At 31.7% G+C, this 21126-nt stretch overlaps 3 long non-coding RNA genes across 3 annotated transcripts; all 3 read right to left on the reverse strand.

The window, feature by feature from the left end:
• Window positions 1-1461: 1461 nt before the first annotated feature.
• Window positions 1462-4301, reverse strand: LOC148613352 (uncharacterized). The gene is made up of 4 exons (XR_015923135.1): window positions 4185-4301; window positions 3056-3112; window positions 2054-2226; window positions 1462-1525 (listed from the first exon to the last, which is right to left on the reverse strand). It is a non-coding gene; the product is annotated as an uncharacterized LOC148613352 (long non-coding RNA).
• A 5371-nt stretch (window positions 4302-9672) lies between these two features.
• LOC148613353 (uncharacterized) lies at window positions 9673-12434 on the reverse strand. The gene is made up of 4 exons (XR_015923136.1): window positions 12318-12434; window positions 11191-11247; window positions 10189-10361; window positions 9673-9720 (listed from the first exon to the last, which is right to left on the reverse strand). It is a non-coding gene; the product is annotated as an uncharacterized LOC148613353 (long non-coding RNA).
• A 5379-nt stretch (window positions 12435-17813) lies between these two features.
• Window positions 17814-20575, reverse strand: LOC148613354 (uncharacterized). Its single transcript, XR_015923137.1, has 4 exons — window positions 20459-20575; window positions 19332-19388; window positions 18330-18502; window positions 17814-17861 (listed from the first exon to the last, which is right to left on the reverse strand). It is a non-coding gene; the product is annotated as an uncharacterized LOC148613354 (long non-coding RNA).
• Window positions 20576-21126: the final 551 nt, after the last annotated feature.

Consider the following 21126-nt stretch of genomic DNA (forward strand, 5'->3'; position numbering starts at 1 on the left):
GTTGAAAAACACGTCCCCGATACCGGACAAATATGATGTCGATTAAAAATTCCAGCATTTTGTAAACATCTTCCTCTGCATATTTGGAAGTGATTTGGAATAATACATCAACATTATTAAGGATTAAACTTATATCATTTGATGGATGTTACAGCAGAATTTGAGATGGTATCGCCCATTTTTTTAAGGTCAGTAACTGAGATGTAGATATAGAATTGAAAACATCCTCTTTTCATAATACAATTATACCTGTTCTTGAATAAATATGTTCTATGGAATCAACCAAAGCTCTACTCTACACAGAAAAACCTGTAACAAAGGATAGCAAAGCTACAAGATTTTGTAAGTAAAAGTTTATCAATTAATCAAAATAGAACGCTCTTATTTCGGTCAATATTCGAAGTCTCTAATGTTAAGGTTCAATATAGAGACTTCATATAGATGTCATTGGAATTGATAGTTCCCGTTCTGGTCTACACTCGGAATCATTCAGGTTAATGTTTAATATGAAAAATAATGCAGACGTCATGGGAGTATAAAGTTTTTAGTTCGGTATAGTCTCAGAGTGTTATAGGTTAAGATTCATTTTGGAAACTTTTACGCAAGAATAGTTGTACATTCAATGAGGTGTTGATAGGAGTAAGTAAGAAGAAGTGTAGTCAAAGGCTTTTACTAGTCTTAGATTAAACTGTATTTTAATGATTATGTGTTTAAGGTCTATACTGTGCATAAGGATACTTAAATCCATAACAAAGAAGGAAACATTAAGAACATAGTAATTACTCCAAGGACAAAAATCGTATAATCTCTTAGTTTTGTTATTTTATTTTGGTCATTTTTAGGTCTTAGTTTTAGCAAGGAAACGATGGCCACACCAGAGAGACTACTTCATTTTTCTTTGGTGTAAATACAGTTTTCCTGATGTACGAAAAAGAACAAATTGAGAGTTTTAAATCTATAACAAAAAAAAAAAAAAAAAAAAAAAGCAAACATAAGGACTTTAGAAAACTGTGGCATTCGGTGCACAAGATACTTACTATGTTTACCAAAATTCAGATACACATGTACTCTTTCATTTTGGTTCTTTTTGTCATATTGAGGTGATATGTCTGGCAAGCAAATGACGAAAAAAGGAATTACTTCATTTTTAGTAAATTCATTTGTTTTTATGTTTTATCATGTTTCTTTGGTGTGAACATAGTTTTCTTGATGTACATATGTCCGAAAAAAAACCAATCTAACAATTGTCAGATCAGATTAGCAGCTTCTGTTAAATTGCGTTAATTGTAATTGTGACACCATTATGTCGTCATGACATTGAAGTCTCCGGTCGGCTATCTAATGGATCACAATAATGATTTTAGGAAATGTGTTTTGCTTTATATATTTTGTTGTTTCGTTGTTGTTTTTAGTTTTTTTTTTTTATTTTTCAAAACATGAAATTCAACCTCATCTGTCGAGAAAAAAATACAAAAAATGCTGCTTGACATTTTATTTATACGCATTTTGGTATGAAACGTTGAACCTGAAAAATAACGATATAATAGAAAGTAAATTCACCTAACGTATTCACTTAATTGAAAAGCGGCTGATTTGTGACTGTTTTAATATCTAGAATTAGAATCCATAACACACGAATGGAAATAAAAATAAAGCCAAACGAAACAAAATGTCACCATCTCCGTCAAAAAGTATGAATTAGGAGGTAAATACATATTTATGATTTTAAAAAAAGAAGTACTGAATGAATCAGGTATAAATCAGTAGACTTAATTCATGCGTTGATAAGTTTGTCTAACGGTAAAGTGAAATCAGCTTAACAGTTTGCCTTATGGCTTTTTATACACTGAGAAAACATGTAATGAAAACAGGCGTCTTATTAGGATAAGGATTCTTATTGTATGAAAATTTCATAGTTTTGCGTGTCATATCAATTATCAGATATGGTTGAAATGAGATTCTTTACGCCACATTTATTTCTTAAACTTAAACTTTTGTTTTCATCAACTGTAGCACTTCCACAGCCAGGTTGATGTTAAATTTGAGCGCTTACGATATGAAAGCAGTCATCGTCGTATCGCTGTACTTAGCCTTCGTTCTCTTCACCCGAAGGATGCTTAGGAATATTGTGACCAGGTCCGTCTCTTCTCAGTGTTCTATCTAAAAGACCATCCCTTACCGAATTAATCGTCTCAGTTTCATGGCTTCCATCACGTGCATAGGTATCTATGAACAAATATCGTAGCATTTATTACATCATATTGTGAATGTCACACAACATATGAAGTAAGGAAGTGTCCAGCAAAATATTTTCAAAGTTGAAAATTTTCCGCATCATTTGGTTACAGTAGATATACTGGCGGTTCAAACATTCAGAGAGCTATCATTGACTGTCACAACAACGTAGAAAAGTAGATGTTATATAAATTTACATTGTACAAACTGTGTGCGAGGGTGTATGTATTATTAGATTATTTAATACACATCAGCGAAACAGGGATAAACACTAAAATATTTGTTTTCAACGAGAGGGAGTTTCTCATGCTTATCTGATCTCGCGGCTTCTGTTTTTCGCTGTTTCGCTGAAGTATAAGGTATTGGTTTTCTTGTAAAATATTTGTTTTCAACGAGAGGGAGCAAAGTTACCTTTCGGGACTATTTTTCAGCGTAATGCTACGCGACGTAACGAATGTTGTATAGCTATATTACAATTTTCATTCTCACTCGACTGGCGTGAAATTGAAAATTAGCAAGATCAAGGGTTTTAAAGGAAATAGCGATAATAACTTTTTATTGATGAAGTTTATGTGTATGCTGCTTTAATTGACCTTACTATTATTAAGATATAGACAACCCAATTTAAACGTAGTTAAACATTCTTTACTAACATTAAATGATATATTATTACTTCAATCTTCAAAGTGGCTCAAATTGATCATAAGATAAAAAAGACGAAAAAAGAAGATTATTATCAATATTACTTATTCAACAATACTGGTAATTCAATTCTACTAAAATGTATGGAGGTTTCAATATTCAAAATACTACCACATACCTGTTATACAAACACAAAGGACTACAACTAAGAAAATTAAGGCTCTCATTGTGGTTTCTACGAAAATATGTAATTTTATTTAGTTTACAAACAGGATAATTAAACAATGTACTATTAGTTAATATTAATATGGTACAATTAAAAAAAAATAAAAAAGAAAAAGAAAAAAGAAAAAAAAATGTCACAAAGTACACTTTGTTCAACATATAATTATGAAGTAGACTCGATAAAACATATTGTCATGAAGTCATTCTGTTTGTTCTGTACTAAATAATGCCATGAATTACATTCTGTACAATATGTCTGGAAGTATATTCTGTACGGCATATCGTCATGATATTAGTTTTGTACATTTTAGAAGCAGACTAATATTATTAATGGATGCAGAACAGCATATGATAGGGTAAGAACGTGGCAAAATAAAGGTATGTTTGGTTTCAAGAAAAATCAGAAAAACGTGAAAAATCCATCTTGAATGGAATTATTAGATTTAAATTTGCGATTATGAATGCTGTTGTTTGTTTTAAGATTTTTATTGTTTTCATTGAAAACAATTGACTTGATATGTTTGTCCAATGCGCATTATTGTCAAGAAAGCGGCAAATAATATACAAAGACGTAAGAAGACCATTTATAATTTTTTTAACAAGTCAGTAATGTCGACGAACGAAGTTTTCAAGGACACAGAGTGAAAGAGAATTTTCCTCCTTAACAATATATTTGTGAACAAGTATGCCTATTTCATACTGCATTTTACCTTTTAACAATACACAAAATGTGTTTTACATGGGCGATTTCTTTGATAAGGGAGACATTTTGGTCATAAAATTAATACCCAATTAAAATGATGTTCAAGCAATGTTAAATCATAAAAGTACAACCACAAATGAACGTAGAAGTACTTTGTTTGGATAGATACTACAAAGATATTACTCGAATAAATGATGAAACCTTTCATTGAGAAGAAAATGTAATATTTAAATTATCAAAGTCTTACGGAAAAGTGCAATACAGTGAATACAGAAGTTCAAACTAAGGACGAAAATTTCAACTTTGATTATCCAAAAAAATGCTAACAATGTTAAATATTCGAGGGAGAAATAATATATAACATATAAAAGAAACCTACCTTGAATAATATAACGATATCAACACTTTACTCATGAAGCTTAAATCATTGTGCTTTATATATCAGAATAAAATGTAACAGCTGCAGTAAAATTGTGCAGCAAAACTGACAAAAATCTACGTGCCAAAAGATGACATATAGTACCTGATGTAATTCAATTAAATATTGGCAGAAATAATATTTCATTCTTGAAATTTGTCATTGTATCTGTCAATTAATTTTAGGCTGGGATTTATTTTGGTGAGAAATGATTGTTTTACGACATCATTGTTTAAAAATCTATTTAATACAAGTTATCAATTTTACTGGATGAAAAGACGAGTAATTTCTATGAAAGGAAGACATATATTGTTTTAAATGTTTTACAGAGGATGTTGTAAATGTTATTAACAGCGGATTCAGCTTGATTGTCTATTTAAGAAGTTATATTCCATCTATTATATTTTCAATCACTTAAGTTTTATTTACATATGTTATAACATTGTTTTTACGACATCACCATGAGTTGGGATCGTTAAAATTAATATAGCTCCTTTCCTTATAATATTTTACTATATGATTTTTTCATGCTTCATTTATAATTATTCCAGAAGAACAACTTAATAGTCTTAAAGGGTTTCTTATTCTTATAACCTTAATTTATCAGTTGTGGATAATTTACACCAATTACATATTATTAAATTTTATGACATCACCAACGTGTAATATTCCGGAATGAGTTGCTTCACTTGTCTTTGAAATGACCTCTTTGTGACATATGTTAAGGAAGGAGTTACATAGTTGGATCTCATGACTTACAAAAGTCAAGTCAAATTATCTCAATCGTAAATGTCTACATAATTCATGGGCTTTAAGTCAAGCGGAATTTTGCATAGAACGTAAACATATATAGTTATAAATATGTTTTTAATGGTATTCTACTCATTCCTTATTATTTAAAGTATTAAAAATTGTAAAATTTAATTATATTGCCAAAGTGTGAATTGTCCTCTTAGTGACTCTTTCTTGACAGAATGTGCCTGGAAACTACATTGCTTGAGCTAGATTTTACTCACTAACTATCTGACGTTTTTCCTGGAGGAGCATGACATACCAACCCTTCTTGTTTATGTTTGTAGGAGTTTATATTGCTAGTGCCATCTTCAGTTTTTATATGGAATTTATATGAAATCATACGAAATCATGCCCTTTGTGTAAATATATCGTCTCTGTTTTTTTCTGAACTGTCAGTCAGTGATTCGAAAACTTAGTATTTGATACTAAAATATTTGAATATATCGTGTGCATAAAAGGAGGCGAAAATGCAAAATGCAATGATATAATCACATAATCGTCTGGATGTGATTGAAGCGCTTAAGAACACCATTTGTGATACATATTGATAACAGCAATATTAATAACACATAAATAAATCGTACGACAAAAAAAGAAAAAAAAAGAAAAAAAATAACGAAAAAAAATGAATAAATTGAAAGAAAAAAAAAACATTTAGCGATATGATTGGTTAGATGAGAGCAAGAATTATTATTTCTGTCAATTTGTTTTGTTTCTTTCTTTACATATCGTTTTCGACCCAAAACATTATACATCTTTGTTACTTAAAAAAGGCGGTAAACCTAGATACAGAATTGCAGACAATTCCACTTATCTTTCAAGAATACCGAAGGAGATGTTTTAAAAATGCTGATGTTTTTCTTTGATGAACGTGTTTTTCGACGAACTCTTAGCATTACAATGGAACTAAATTGTGCTCCTCTACTCGCCGACCTATTTCTTTACTCTAATGAGGCTGACTATAGCTGATCTGATCTAGAGGAAGGAGCATCGTTTAGCCAGATCCTTTTATTGCACTCTCCGCTATATAAAATACGTATTATCGTTAAACAATCATAGTTTTGGGGGTTTTATGCATCGTATCTATCCGCAAAAACTTGATATAAAGGATACTGTGAAGTGAGCTTCATATCTTGGCCTACACTTAGCGATTGATGGTAAAGGAAATCTATTAACCAAACTAAACGACTAATGCGATATCATTTCATTCCATATTGTCAACTTTCCTTTCATATGTGGCAACATTCCTTCAATATCTGCGTACTATTTACTCATACATTGTGCCAGAGCTTGCCGTAACTATGCAGACGTTTTGAACCGCGCTTTACTTCTTACAATTAGTCTTCTGGAATAGGGTTATGTTGCTACAAGATTGTAGTCATCATGCTAATCGATTTATTCAACGTGTTATAAGTTTCCTTTCCTCTTGCGTATGCCCGGGACTTGGTTTTTCTTAAGGAACTCGGCGGGTATTTCTAGAAATGCTGAGGACGCTTACCATACCGGAACACCTGGTCCATGCTCCCAGTTTTCAGTGGATTAAGAGATGCTTATTTACTTTTTATGTACTTGGTACGTATTATTTTGGTTATTTTATTTCTCTGTTGTGCATGTCTGTCTTCCATGTCGGGTCATTATCCCTGAATTACATTCCATTAGAATCTACTTTCCCTTGATTACTCTTTCACATAGGGTAAAACCTGTCCAAGAGAGGGAAGCATCATGGTTATTATAAGGTAAAACATGTATATGATATCCAGTGTAAAGAACGATTTATATCCACAAAGCCAACAAAGCTAGATCTGTAAAAACTGTTTTTCAAACACATGTACAGCATGACGAAATTTCCAATACATATGATTGGTAGTTTTTATTATTTAGAATGTTTTCTGTGATAATTCTTTCATCGTCTATATCTATACGTTATAACTGTAGCATTTCAAAATGGCCAGAAGCGGCCATTATTAACATTTTGGTAAACATAATCCAGGAAATACTTAGATCTCATTTGTTGTAGTTTTTTGATCAAACAACACATCAAATGATTAAGACTCTATTGTCAGGCAAATGCACAAAAACCCTTTTCGGTTGTACATAAATAAAGTAATCACCGAACAGATAAACCCAGGGGAATAATCCAAAGGAAACTGTCAAAAAGTATTATACTTATAAAGATATAAAAGAGTAATCAAGGAAATCATGGTTATTGCGACAACTAAAAGAATGCAATCCAGGGACAAAGACCAGACATGGGAAACAGGGACACACACAGCAAAGAATATAAAGTAGCGAAAATCATACATACAAAGTAACAAAAGCAAATGAGCAACTCGGGCTTCACCAAAAACTGGGAGCATGGACCAGGTGCACCGCTGGGGAAAGCGTCCTCTGCTTTTTAGAAACACCCGCCGAATTGTTCATAAATAGTCACAACTGGGGTAGACGAAAAGGGAAAGGAAAACCATGACACGTTGATCAAATCCGTTTTCATGGGACATATGGATACACCATAACGAGGTCATGATGACAACCATAAAACTTCTGTAGTGATGACTTCAATTTGGAAGAACATAACCCTGTTCCAGAAGCCTATTTGTTAGAAGTCTAGCGCGATTCAAAAAGTCTGCGTAGTTTCGGCAATCTCTGGCATAACGTATGAGTTGTGATATGACCATTCCATACGCCAGTTCTGAAGGGATGGCGCCACAGATGAGAGAAAAGTTGACAATTCTGAATGAAAGTCATCACGTTTGTCGTAAAGTTTGGTCAATAGTTTTTCTTTACCATCGATTTCTAAGTGTTGGTCAAGATATGAGGCTGACCTGACAGTGTCTGTAGTATCCTTTATCTCAAGTTTTTTGGGGTAGATGCGATGTATCAAACCCCCGAAATTAGGATTGTTTAAAGATAATACGTCATCTATATAGCGGAAACTGAAATTAACGGATCTAGATAAACGATATTCGTTCTTTCGGATCAGATCAGCTATAAAGTCAGCCTCATAAGAGTGAAGGTAAAGGTTAGCAAGTAAAGGAGTACAATTTGTTCCCATTGGAATGCCGACCGTTTGTTGAAAAACACGTCCCCAAAACTGGACAAATATGCTGTCAATTAAAAATTCCAGCATTTTGTAAACATCTTCCTCTGTATATTTGGAAGATCATTTGGAATAATACATCAACATTATTAAGGATTAAACTTATATCATCATTTGATGGATTTTACAGCAGAATTTGAGATGGTATCCCCCATTTTTTGAGGTCAGTGACTGAAAAGAAGATTTAGAATTGAAAACATCCTCTTTTCATAATACAATTGTACATGTCCTTGTATAAATATGTTCTATGGAATCAACCAAAGCTCTGCACTACACAGAAAAACCTGCAATAAAGGATAGCAAAGCTACAATATTTTGTAAATAAAAGTCAATTAATCAAAATAGAACGTTCTTATTTCGGTCTATATTCGAAGTCCCTAATGTTAAGGTTCAATATAGAGACTTCATATAGATGTCATTGGAATTGATAGTTCCCGCTCTGGTCTGGACTCGGAATCATTCAGGTTAATATTTAATATGAAAAATAATGCAGACGTCATTGGAGTACAAATTTTTTACTTCGGTATAGTCTCAGAGTGTTATAGGTTAAGATTCATTTGGAAACTTTTTCGCAAGAATAGTTGTATATTCAATGAGGTGTTGATAGGAGTAAGTAAGGAGAAGAGTGGTTAAAGGCTTTTACTGGCCTTATATTAAACTGTATTTTAATGATTATGTGTTTAAAGTCTTTACTGTGAATAAAGATACTTAAATCCATAACAAAGAAGCAAACATTAGGAAGAAAGTAATTGTACTAAAAAATCGGATCTTCTCTTAGCGTTTTTTTGGTCATTTTTAGGTCTTATTTCTGGCAAGGAAACGATGGCCACACCAGAGAGACTACTTTATTTTTCTTTGGTGTGAATACAGTTCTCCTGATGTCAGAAAAGGAACAAAATGAGAGTTTTAAATCTATAGCAAAAAAAAAGAAGAAAAAAAAAAGCAAGCATAAGGACTTTAGAAAACTGTTGCATTCGGTGCACAAGATACTTAGTCGGTTTACCAAAATTTTTGATACACATGTACTCTTTCATTTTGGTTCTTTTTGTCATTTTAGGTCATATTTCTGGCAAGCAAATGACTAAAAAAGGAATTACTTCATTTTTAGTAAATTCGTTTGTTTTTATATGGTTTATCATGTTTCTTTGGTGTGAACATAGTTTTCTTGATGTACATATGTCCGAAAAAAGAACAATCTAGCAATTGTCAATTTAGCAGCTTCTGTTAAATTTGTTAATTGTAATTGTGGCAGCATTATCACGTCCGTACATTGAAGTAATGCCATTTTATTCTTCTATTTTCGTAATATTAATATAGCCTTTTATGTTTTGAACAGTTATTGGTCATAACAAGATAGTTAATATTTATGGAGCTAAATTGGAGCTACGAATGTCTCCGGTCAGCTATCTAATGGAAATGGATCACAATAATGATTTTAAAAAATGTGTATTGCTTTATATACTTTGTTGTTTCGTTGTTATTTTGTAGTTTATTTTTTTTTTCTTTTTTAAAACATGAAATTCAACCACATCTGTCAAGAAAAAAAAATACAATAAATGCTGCTTGACATTTTATTTATACACGTTTTGGTATGAAACGTTGAACCTGAAAAATAATTAATTAATTATTAGAATAAAGAATTAGAATCCATAACACACGAAAACAAAACAAAATAAAGCCAAACGAAACAAAATTTCACCATCTCCGTCAAAAAGTATGAATTAGGAGGTAAATACATATTTATGATTTTAAAAGAAGTATTGAATGAATCAGGTATAAATCAGTAGACTTAATTCTTGCGTTGATAAGTTTGTCTAACGGTAAAGTGAAATCAGCTTTACAGTTAGCCTAATGGTTTTTTATACACTGAGAAAACATGTAATGAAAACAGGCATCTTATTAGGATAAGGATTCTTATTGTATGAAAATTTCATAGTTTTGCGTGTCATATCAATTATCAGATATGGTTGAAATGAGATTCTTTACGCCACATTTATTTCTTAAACTTAAACTTTTGTTTTTATCAACTGTAGCACTTCCACAGCCAGGTTGATGTTAAATTTGAGCGCTTACGATATGAAAGCAGTCATCGTCGTATCGCTGTACTTAGCCTTCGTTCTCTTCACCCGAAGGATGCTTTGGAATATTGTGACCAGGTCCGTCTCTTCTCAGTGTTCTATCTAAAAGACCATCCCTTACCGAATTAATCGTCTCAGTTTCATGGCTTCCATCACGTGCATAGGTATCTATGAACAAATATCTAAGCATTTATTACATCATATTGTGAATGTCACACAACAGATGAAGTAAGGAAGTGTCCAGCAAAATATTTTCAAAGTTGAAAATTTTCCGCATCATTTGGTTACAGTAGATATACTGGCGGTTCAAACATTCAGAGAACTATCATTGACTGTCACAACAACGTAGAAACGTAGATGTTATACAAATTTACATTGTACAAACTGTGTGCGAGGGTGTATGTATTATTAGATTATTTAATACACATCAGCGAAACAGGGATAAACACTAAAATATTTGTTTTCAACGAGAGGGAGTTTCTCATGCTTATCTGATCTCGCGGCTTCTGTTTTTCGCTGTTTCGCTGAAGTGTAAGGTATTGGTTTTCTTGTAAAATATTTGTTTTCAACGAGAGGGAGCAAAGTTACCTTTCGGGACTATTTTTCAGCGTAATGCTACGCGACGTAACGATTGTTGTATAGCTATATTACAATTTTCATTCTCACTCGACTGGCGTGAAATTGAAAATTAGCAAGATCAAGGGTTTTAAAGGAAATAGCGATAATAACTTTTTATTGATGAAGTTTATGTGTATGCTGCTTTAATTGACCTTACTATTATTAAGATATAGACAACCCAATTTAAACGTAGTTAAACATTCTTTACTAACATTAAATGATATATTATAACTTCAATCTTCAAAGTGGCTCAAATTGATCATAAGATAAAAAAGACGAAAAAAGAAGATTATTATCAATATTACTTATTCAACAATACTGGTAAATCAATTCTACTAAAATGTATGGAGGTTTCAATATTCAAAATACTACCACATACCTGTTATACAAACACAAAGGACTACAACTAAGAAAATTAAGGCTCTCATTGTGGTTTCTACGAAAATATGTAATTTTATTTAGTTTACAAACAGGATAATTAACCAATGTACTATTAGTTAATATTAATATGGTACAATTAAAAAAAACTTAAAAAGAAAAAGAAAAAAGAATAAAAAATGTTGTCACAAAGTACACTTTGTTCAACATATAATTATGAAGTAGACTCGATAAAACATATTGTCATGAAGTCATTCTGTTCGTTCTGTACTAAATAATGCCATGAATTACATTCTGTACAAGATGTCTGGAAGTATATTCTGTACGGCATATCGTCATGATATTAGTTTTGTACATTTTAGAAGCAGACTAATATTATTAATGGATGCAGAACAGCATATGATAGGGTAAGAACGTGGCAAAATAAAGGTATGTTTGGTTTCAAGAAAAATCAGAAAAACGTGAAAAATCCATCTTGAATGGAATTATTAGATTTAAATTTGCGATTATGAATGCTGTTGTTTGTTTTAAGATTTTTATTGTTTTCATTGAAAACAATTGACTTGATATGTTTGTCCAATGCGCATTATTGTCAAGAAAGCGGCAAATAATATACAAAGACGTAAGAAGACCATTTATAATTTTTTAGTCAGTAATGTCGACGAACGAAGTTTTCAAGGACACAGAGTGAAAGAGAATTTTCCTCCTTAACAATATATTTGTGAACAAGTATGCCTATTTCATACTGCATTTTACCTTTTAACAATACACACAATGTGTTTTACTTGGGCGATATCTTTAATAAGGTAGACATTTTGGTCATAAAATTAATACCTAATTAAAATGATGTTCAAGCAATGTGAAATCATAAAAGTACAACCACAAATGAACGTAGAAGTACTTTGTTTGGATAGATGCTACAAAGATATTACTCGAATAAATGATGAAACCTTTCATTGAGAAGAAAATGTAATATTTAAATTATCAAAGTCTTACGGAAAAGTGCGATACAGTGAATACAGAAGTTCAAACTAAGGACGAAAATTTCAACTTTGATTATCCAAAAAAATGCTAACAATGTTAAATATTCGAGGGAGAAATAATATATAACATATAAAAGAAACCTACCTTGAATAATATAACGATATCAACACTTTACTCATGAAGCTTAAATCATTGTGCTTTATATATCAGAATAAAATGTAACAGCTGCAGTAAAATTGTGCAGCAAAACTGACAAAAATCTACGTGCCAAAAGATGACATATAGTACCTGATGTAATTCAATTAAATATTGGCAGAAATAATATTTCATTCTTGAAATTTGTCATTGTATCTGTCAATTAATTTTAGGCTGGGATTTATTTTGGTGAGAAATGATTGTTTTACGACATCATTGTTTAAAAATCTATTTAATACAAGTTATCAATTTTACTGGATGAAAAGACGAGTAATTTCTATGAAAGGAAGACATATATTGTTTTAAATGTTTTACAGAGGATGTTATAAATGTTATTAACAGCGGATTCAGCTTGATTGTCTATTTGAGAAGTTATATTCCATCTATTATATTTTCAATCACTTAAGTTTTATTTACGTATGTTATAACATTGTTTTTACGACATCACCATCAGTTGGGGTCGTTAAAATTAATATAGCTCCTTTCCTTATAATATTTTACTATATGATTTTTTCATGCTTCATTTATAATTATTCCAGAAGAACAACTTGATAGTCTTAAAGGGTTTCTTATTCTTATAACCTTAATTTATCAGTTGTGGATAATTTACACCAATTACATATTATTAAATATTATGACATCACCAACGTGTAATATTCCGGAATGAGTTGCTTCACTTGTCTTTGAAATGACCTCTTTGTGACATATGTTAAGGAAGGAGTTACATAGTTGGATCTCATGACTTACAAAGGTCAAGTCAAATTATCTCAATCGTAAATGTCTACATAATTCATGGGCTTTAAGTCAAGCGGAATTTTGCATAGAACGTAAACATATATAGTTATAAATATGTTTTTAATGGTATTCTACTCATTCCTTATTATTTAAAGTATTAAAAATTGTAAAATTTAATTATATTGCCAAAGTGTGAATTGTCCTCTTAGTGACTCTTTCTTGACAGAATGTGCCTGGAAACTACATTGCTTGAGCTAGATTTTACTCACTAACTATCTGACGTTTTTCCTGGAGGAGCATGACATACCAACCCTTCTTGTTTATGTTTGTGGGAGTTTATATTGCTAGTGCCATCTTCAGTTTTTATATGGAATTTATATGAAATCATACGAAATTATGCCCTTTGTATAAATAGATCGTCTCTGTTTTTTTCTGAACTGTCAGTCAGTAATTCGGAAACTTAGTATTTGATACTAAAATATTTGAATATATCGCGTGCATAAAAGGAGGCGAAAATGCAAAATGCAATGATATAATCACATAATCGTCTGGATGTGATTGAAGCGCTTAAGAACACCATTTGTGATACATATTGATAACAGTAATATTAATAACACATAAATAAATCGTACGACAAAAAAAAAGAAAAAAAAAGAAAAAAAATAACGAAAAAAAATGAATAAAATGAAAGAAAAAAAAAAAAAAAACATTTGGCGATATGATTGGTTAGATGAGAGCAAGAATTATTATTTCTGTCAATTTGTTTTGTTTCTTTCTTTACATATCGTTTTCGACCCAAAACATTATACATCTATGTTACTTAAAAAAGGCGGTAAACCTAGATACAGAATTGCAGACAATTCCACTTATCTTTCAAGAATACCGAAGGAGATGTTTTAAAAATGCTGATGTTTTTCTTTGATGAACGTGTTTTTCGACGAACTCTTAGCATTACAATGGAACTAAATTGTGCTCCTCTACTCGCCGACCTATTTCTTTACTCTAATGAGGCTGACTATAGCTGATCTGATCTAGAGGAAGGAGCATCGTTTAGCCAGATCCTTTTATTGCACTCTCCGCTATATAAAATACGTATTATCGTTAAACAATCATAGTTTTGGGGGTTTTATGCATCGTATCTATCCGCAAAAACTTGATATAAAGGATACTGTGAAGTGAGCTTCATATCTTGGCCTACACTTAGCGATTGATGGTAAAGGAAATCTATTAACCAAACTAAACGACTAATGCGATATCATTTCATTCCATATTGTCAACTTTCCTTTCATATGTGGCAACATTCCTTCAATATCTGCGTACTATTTACTCATACATTGTGCCAGAGCTTGCCGTAACTATGCAGACGTTTTGAACCGCGCTTTACTTCTTACAATTAGTCTTCTGGAATAGGGTTATGTTGCTACAAGATTGTAGTCATCATGCTAATCGATTTATTCAACGTGTTATAAGTTTCCTTTCCTCTTGCGTATGCCCGGGACTTGGTTTTTCTTAAGGAACTCGGCGGGTATTTCTAGAAATGCTGAGGACGCTTACCATACCGGAACACCTGGTCCATGCTCCCAGTTTTCAGTGGATTAAGAGATGCTTATTTACTTTTTATGTACTTGGTACGTATTATTTTGGTTATTTTATTTCTCTGTTGTGCATGTCTGTCTTCCATGTCGGGTCATTATCCCTGAATTACATTCCATTAGAATCTACTTTCCCTTGATTACTCTTTCACATAGGGTAAAACCTGTCCAAGAGAGGGAAGCATCATGGTTATTATAAGGTAAAACATGTATATGATATCCAGTGTAAAGAACGATTTATATCCACAAAGCCAACAAAGCTAGATCTGTAAAAACTGTTTTTCAAACACATGTACAGCATGACGAAATTTCCAATACATATGATTGGTAGTTTTTATTATTTAGAATGTTTTCTGTGATAATTCTTTCATCGTCTATATCTATACGTTATAACTGTAGCATTTCAAAATGGCCAGAAGCGGCCATTATTAACATTTTGGTAAACATAATCCAGGAAATACTTAGATCTCATTTGTTGTAGTTTTTTGATCAAACAACACATCAAATGATTAAGACTCTATTGTCAGGCAAATGCACAAAAACCCTTTTCGGTTGTACATAAATAAAGTAATCACCGAACAGATAAACCCAGGGGAATAATCCAAAGGAAACTGTCAAAAAGTATTATACTTATAAAGATATAAAAGAGTAATCAAGGAAATCATGGTTATTGCGACAACTAAAAGAATGCAATCCAGGGACAAAGACCAGACATGGGAAACAGGGACACACACAGCAAAGAATATAAAGTAGCGAAAATCATACATACAAAGTAACAAAAGCAAATGAGCAACTCGGGCTTCACCAAAAACTGGGAGCATGGACCAGGTGCACCGCTGGGGAAAGCGTCCTCTGCTTTTTAGAAACACCCGCCGAATTGTTCATAAATAGTCACAACTGGGGTAGACGAAAAGGGAAAGGAAAACCATGACACGTTGATCAAATCCGTTTTCATGGGACATATGGATACACCATAACGAGGTCATGATGACAACCATAAAACTTCTGTAGTGATGACTTCAATTTGGAAGAACATAACCCTGTTCCAGAAGCCTATTTGTTAGAAGTCTAGCGCGATTCAAAAAGTCTGCGTAGTTTCGGCAATCTCTGGCATAACGTATGAGTTGTGATATGACCATTCCATACGCCAGTTCTGAAGGGATGGCGCCACAGATGAGAGAAAAGTTGACAATTCTGAATGAAAGTCATCACGTTTGTCGTAAAGTTTGGTCAATAGTTTTTCTTTACCATCGATTTCTAAGTGTTGGTCAAGATATGAGGCTGACCTGACAGTGTCTGTAGTATCCTTTATCTCAAGTTTTTTGGGGTAGATGCGATGTATCAAACCCCCGAAATTAGGATTGTTTAAAGATAATACGTCATCTATATAGCGGAAACTGAAATTAACGGATCTAGATAAACGATATTCGTTCTTTCGGATCAGATCAGCTATAAAGTCAGCCTCATAAGAGTGAAGGTAAAGGTTAGCAAGTAAAGGAGTACAATTTGTTCCCATTGGAATGCCGACCGTTTGTTGAAAAACACGTCCCCAAAACTGGACAAATATGCTGTCAATTAAAAATTCCAGCATTTTGTAAACATCTTCCTCTGTATATTTGGAAGATCATTTGGAATAATACATCAACATTATTAAGGATTAAACTTATATCATCATTTGATGGATTTTACAGCAGAATTTGAGATGGTATCCCCCATTTTTTGAGGTCAGTGACTGAAAAGAAGATTTAGAATTGAAAACATCCTCTTTTCATAATACAATTGTACATATCCTTGTATAAATATGTTCTATGGAATCAACCAAAGCTCTGCACTACACAGAAAAACCTGCAATAAAGGATAGCAAAGCTACAATATTTTGTAAATAAAAGTCAATTAATCAAAATAGAACGTTCTTATTTCGGTCTATATTCGAAGTCCCTAATGTTAAGGTTCAATATAGAGACTTCATATAGATGTCATTGGAATTGATAGTTCCCGCTCTGGTCTGGACTCGGAATCATTCAGGTTAATATTTAATATGAAAAATAATGCAGACGTCATTGGAGTACAAATTTTTTACTTCGGTATAGTCTCAGAGTGTTATAGGTTAAGATTCATTTGGAAACTTTTACGCAAGAATAGTTGTATATTCAATGAGGTGTTGATAGGAGTAAGTAAGGAGAAGAGTGGTTAAAGGCTTTTACTGGCCTTATATTAAACTGTATTTTAATGATTATGTGTTTAAAGTCTTTACTGTGAATAAAGATACTTAAATCCATAACAAAGAAGCAAACATTAGGAAGAAAGTAATTGTACTAAAAAATCGGATCTTCTCTTAGCGTTTTTTTGGTCATTTTTAGGTCTTATTTCTGGCAAGGAAACGATGGCCACACCAGAGAGACTACTTTATTTTTCTTTGGTGTGAATACAGTTCTCCTGATGTCAGAAAAGGAACAAAATGAGAGTTTTAAATCTATAGCAAAAAAAAAGAAGAAAAAAAAAAGCAAGCATAAGGACTTTAGAAAACTGTTGCATTCGGTGCACAAGATACTTAGTCGGTTTACCAAAATTTTTGATACACATGTACTCTTTCATTTTGGTTCTTTTTGTCATTTTAGGTCATATTTCTGGCAAGCAAATGACTAAAAAAGGAATTACTTCATTTTTAGTAAATTCGTTTGTTTTTATATGGTTTATCATGTTTCTTTGGTGTGAACATAGTTTTCTTGATGTACATATGTCCGAAAAAAGAACAATCTAGCAATTGTCAATTTAGCAGCTTCTGTTAAATTTGTTAATTGTAATTGTGGCAGCATTATCACGTCCGTACATTGAAGTAATGCCATTTTATTCTTCTATTTTCGTAATATTAATATAGCCTTTTATGTTTTGAACAGTTATTGGTCATAACAAGATAGTTAATATTTATGGAGCTAAATTGGAGCTACGAATGTCTCCGGTCAGCTATCTAATGGAAATGGATCACAATAATGATTTTAAAAAATGTGTATTGCTTTATATACTTTGTTGTTTCGTTGTTATTTTGTAGTTTATTTTTTTTTTCTTTTTTAAAACATGAAATTCAACCACATCTGTCAAGAAAAAAAAATACAATAAATGCTGCTTGACATTTTATTTATACACGTTTTGGTATGAAACGTTGAACCTGAAAAATAATTAATTAATTATTAGAATAAAGAATTAGAATCCATAACACACGAAAACAAAACAAAATAAAGCCAAACGAAACAAAATTTCACCATCTCCGTCAAAAAGTATGAATTAGGAGGTAAATACATATTTATGATTTTAAAAGAAGTATTGAATGAATCAGGTATAAATCAGTAGACTTAATTCTTGCGTTGATAAGTTTGTCTAACGGTAAAGTGAAATCAGCTTTACAGTTAGCCTAATGGTTTTTTATACACTGAGAAAACATGTAATGAAAACAGGCGTCTTATTAGGATAAGGATTCTTATTGTATGAAAATTTCATAGTTTTGCGTGTCATATCAATTATCAGATATGGTTGAAATGAGATTCTTTACGCCACATTTATTTCTTAAACTTAAACTTTTGTTTTTATCAACTGTAGCACTTCCACAGCCAGGTTGATGTTAAATTTGAGCGCTTACGATATGAAAGCAGTCATCGTCGTATCGCTGTACTTAGCCTTCGTTCTCTTCACCCGAAGGATGCTTTGGAATATTGTGACCAGGTCCGTCTCTTCTCAGTGTTCTATCTAAAAGACCATCCCTTACCGAATTAATCGTCTCAGTTTCATGGCTTCCATCACGTGCATAGGTATCTATGAACAAATATCTAAGCATTTATTACATCATATTGTGAATGTCACACAACATATGAAGTAAGGAAGTGTCCAGCAAAATATTTTCAAAGTTGAAAATTTTCCGCATCATTTGGTTACAGTAGATATACTGGCGGTTCAAACATTCAGAGAACTATCATTGACTGTCACAACAACGTAGAAACGTAGATGTTATATAAATTTACATTGTACAAACTGTGTGCGAGGGTGTATGTATTATTAGATTATTTAATACACATCAGCGAAACAGGGATAAACACTAAAATATTTGTTTTCAACGAGAGGGAGTTTCTCATGCTTATCTGATCTCGCGGCTTCTGTTTTTCGCTGTTTCGCTGAAGTGTAAGGTATTGGTTTTCTTGTAAAATATTTGTTTTCAACGAGAGGGAGCAAAGTTACCTTTCGGGACTATTTTTCAGCGTAATGCTACGCGACGTAACGATTGTTGTATAGCTATATTACAATTTTCATTCTCACTCGACTGGCGTGAAATTGAAAATTAGCAAGATCAAGGGTTTTAAAGGAAATAGCGATAATAACTTTTTATTGATGAAGTTTATGTGTATGCTGCTTTAATTGACCTTACTATTATTAAGATATAGACAACCCAATTTAAACGTAGTTAAACATTCTTTACTAACATTAAATGATATATTATAACTTCAATCTTCAAAGTGGCTCAAATTGATCATAAGATAAAAAAGACGAAAAAAGAAGATTATTATCAATATTACTTATTCAACAATACTGGTAAATCAATTCTACTAAAATGTATGGAGGTTTCAATATTCAAAATACTACCACATACCTGTTATACAAACACAAAGGACTACAACTAAGAAAATTAAGGCTCTCATTGTGGTTTCTACGAAAATATGTAATTTTATTTAGTTTACAAACAGGATAATTAACCAATGTACTATTAGTTAATATTAATATGGTACAATTAAAAAAAAATTAAAAAGAAAAAGAAAAAAGAATAAAAAATGTTGTCACAAAGTACACTTTGTTCAACATATAATTATGAAGTAGACTCGATAAAACATATTGTCATGAAGTCATTCTGTTCGTTCTGTACTAAATAATGCCATGAATTACATTCTGTACAAGATGTCTGGAAGTATATTCTGTACGGCATATCGTCATGATATTAGTTTTGTACATTTTAGAAGCAGACTAATATTATTAATGGATGCAGAACAGCATATGATAGGGTAAGAACGTGGCAAAATAAAGGTATGTTTGGTTTCAAGAAAAATCAGAAAAACGTGAAAAATCCATCTTGAATGGAATTATTAGATTTAAATTTGCGATTATGAATGCTGTTGTTTGTTTTAAGATTTTTATTGTTTTCATTGAAAACAATTGACTTGATATGTTTGTCCAATGCGCATTATTGTCAAGAAAGCGGCAAATAATATACAAAGACGTAAGAAGACCATTTATAATTTTTTAGTCAGTAATGTCGACGAACGAAGTTTTCAAGGACACAGAGTGAAAGAGAATTTTCCTCCTTAACAATATATTTGTGAACAAGTATGCCTATTTCATACTGCATTTTACCTTTTAACAATACACACAATGTGTTTTACTTGGGCGATATCTTTAATAAGGTAGACATTTTGGTCATAAAATTAATACCTAATTAAAATGATGTTCAAGCAATGTGAAATCATAAAAGTACAACCACAAATGAACGTAGAAGTACTTTGTTTGGATAGATGCTACAAAGATATTACTCGAATAAATGATGAAACCTTTCATTGAGAAGAAAATGTAATATTTAAATTATCAAAGTCTTACGGAAAAGTGCGATACAGTGAATACAGAAGTTCAAACTAAGGACGAAAATTTCAACTTTGATTATCCAAAAAAATGCTAACAATGTTAAATATTCGAGGGAGAAATAATATATAACATATAAAAGAAACCTACCTTGAATAATATAACGATATCAACACTTTACTCATGAAGCTTAAATCATTGTGCTTTATATATCAGAATAAAATGTAACAGCTGCAGTAAAATTGTGCAGCAAAACTGACAAAAATCTACGTGCCAAAAGATGACATATAGTACCTGATGTAATTCAATTAAATATTGGCAGAAATAATATTTCATTCTTGAAATTTGTCATTGTATCTGTCAATTAATTTTAGGCTGGGATTTATTTTGGTGAGAAATGATTGTTTTACGACATCATTGTTTAAAAATCTATTTAATACAAGTTATCAATTTTACTGGATGAAAAGACGAGTAATTTCTATGAAAGGAAGACATATATTGTTTTAAATGTTTTACAGAGGATGTTATAAATGTTATTAACAGCGGATTCAGCTTGATTGTCTATTTGAGAAGTTATATTCCATCTATTATATTTTCAATCACTTAAGTTTTATTTACGTATGTTATAACATTGTTTTTACGACATCACCATCAGTTGGGGTCGTTAAAATTAATATAGCTCCTTTCCTTATAATATTTTACTATATGATTTTTTCATGCTTCATTTATAATTATTCCAGAAGAACAACTTGATAGTCTTAAAGGGTTTCTTATTCTTATAACCTTAATTTATCAGTTGTGGATAATTTACACCAATT

The sequence above is a fragment of the Perna viridis genome, chromosome 6, assembly GCF_037379345.1.
Source record: "Perna viridis isolate PV_CMFRI_1.1 ecotype Kerala chromosome 6, ASM3737934v1, whole genome shotgun sequence".
Taxonomy (NCBI): Eukaryota; Metazoa; Mollusca; class Bivalvia; order Mytilida; family Mytilidae; genus Perna; species Perna viridis.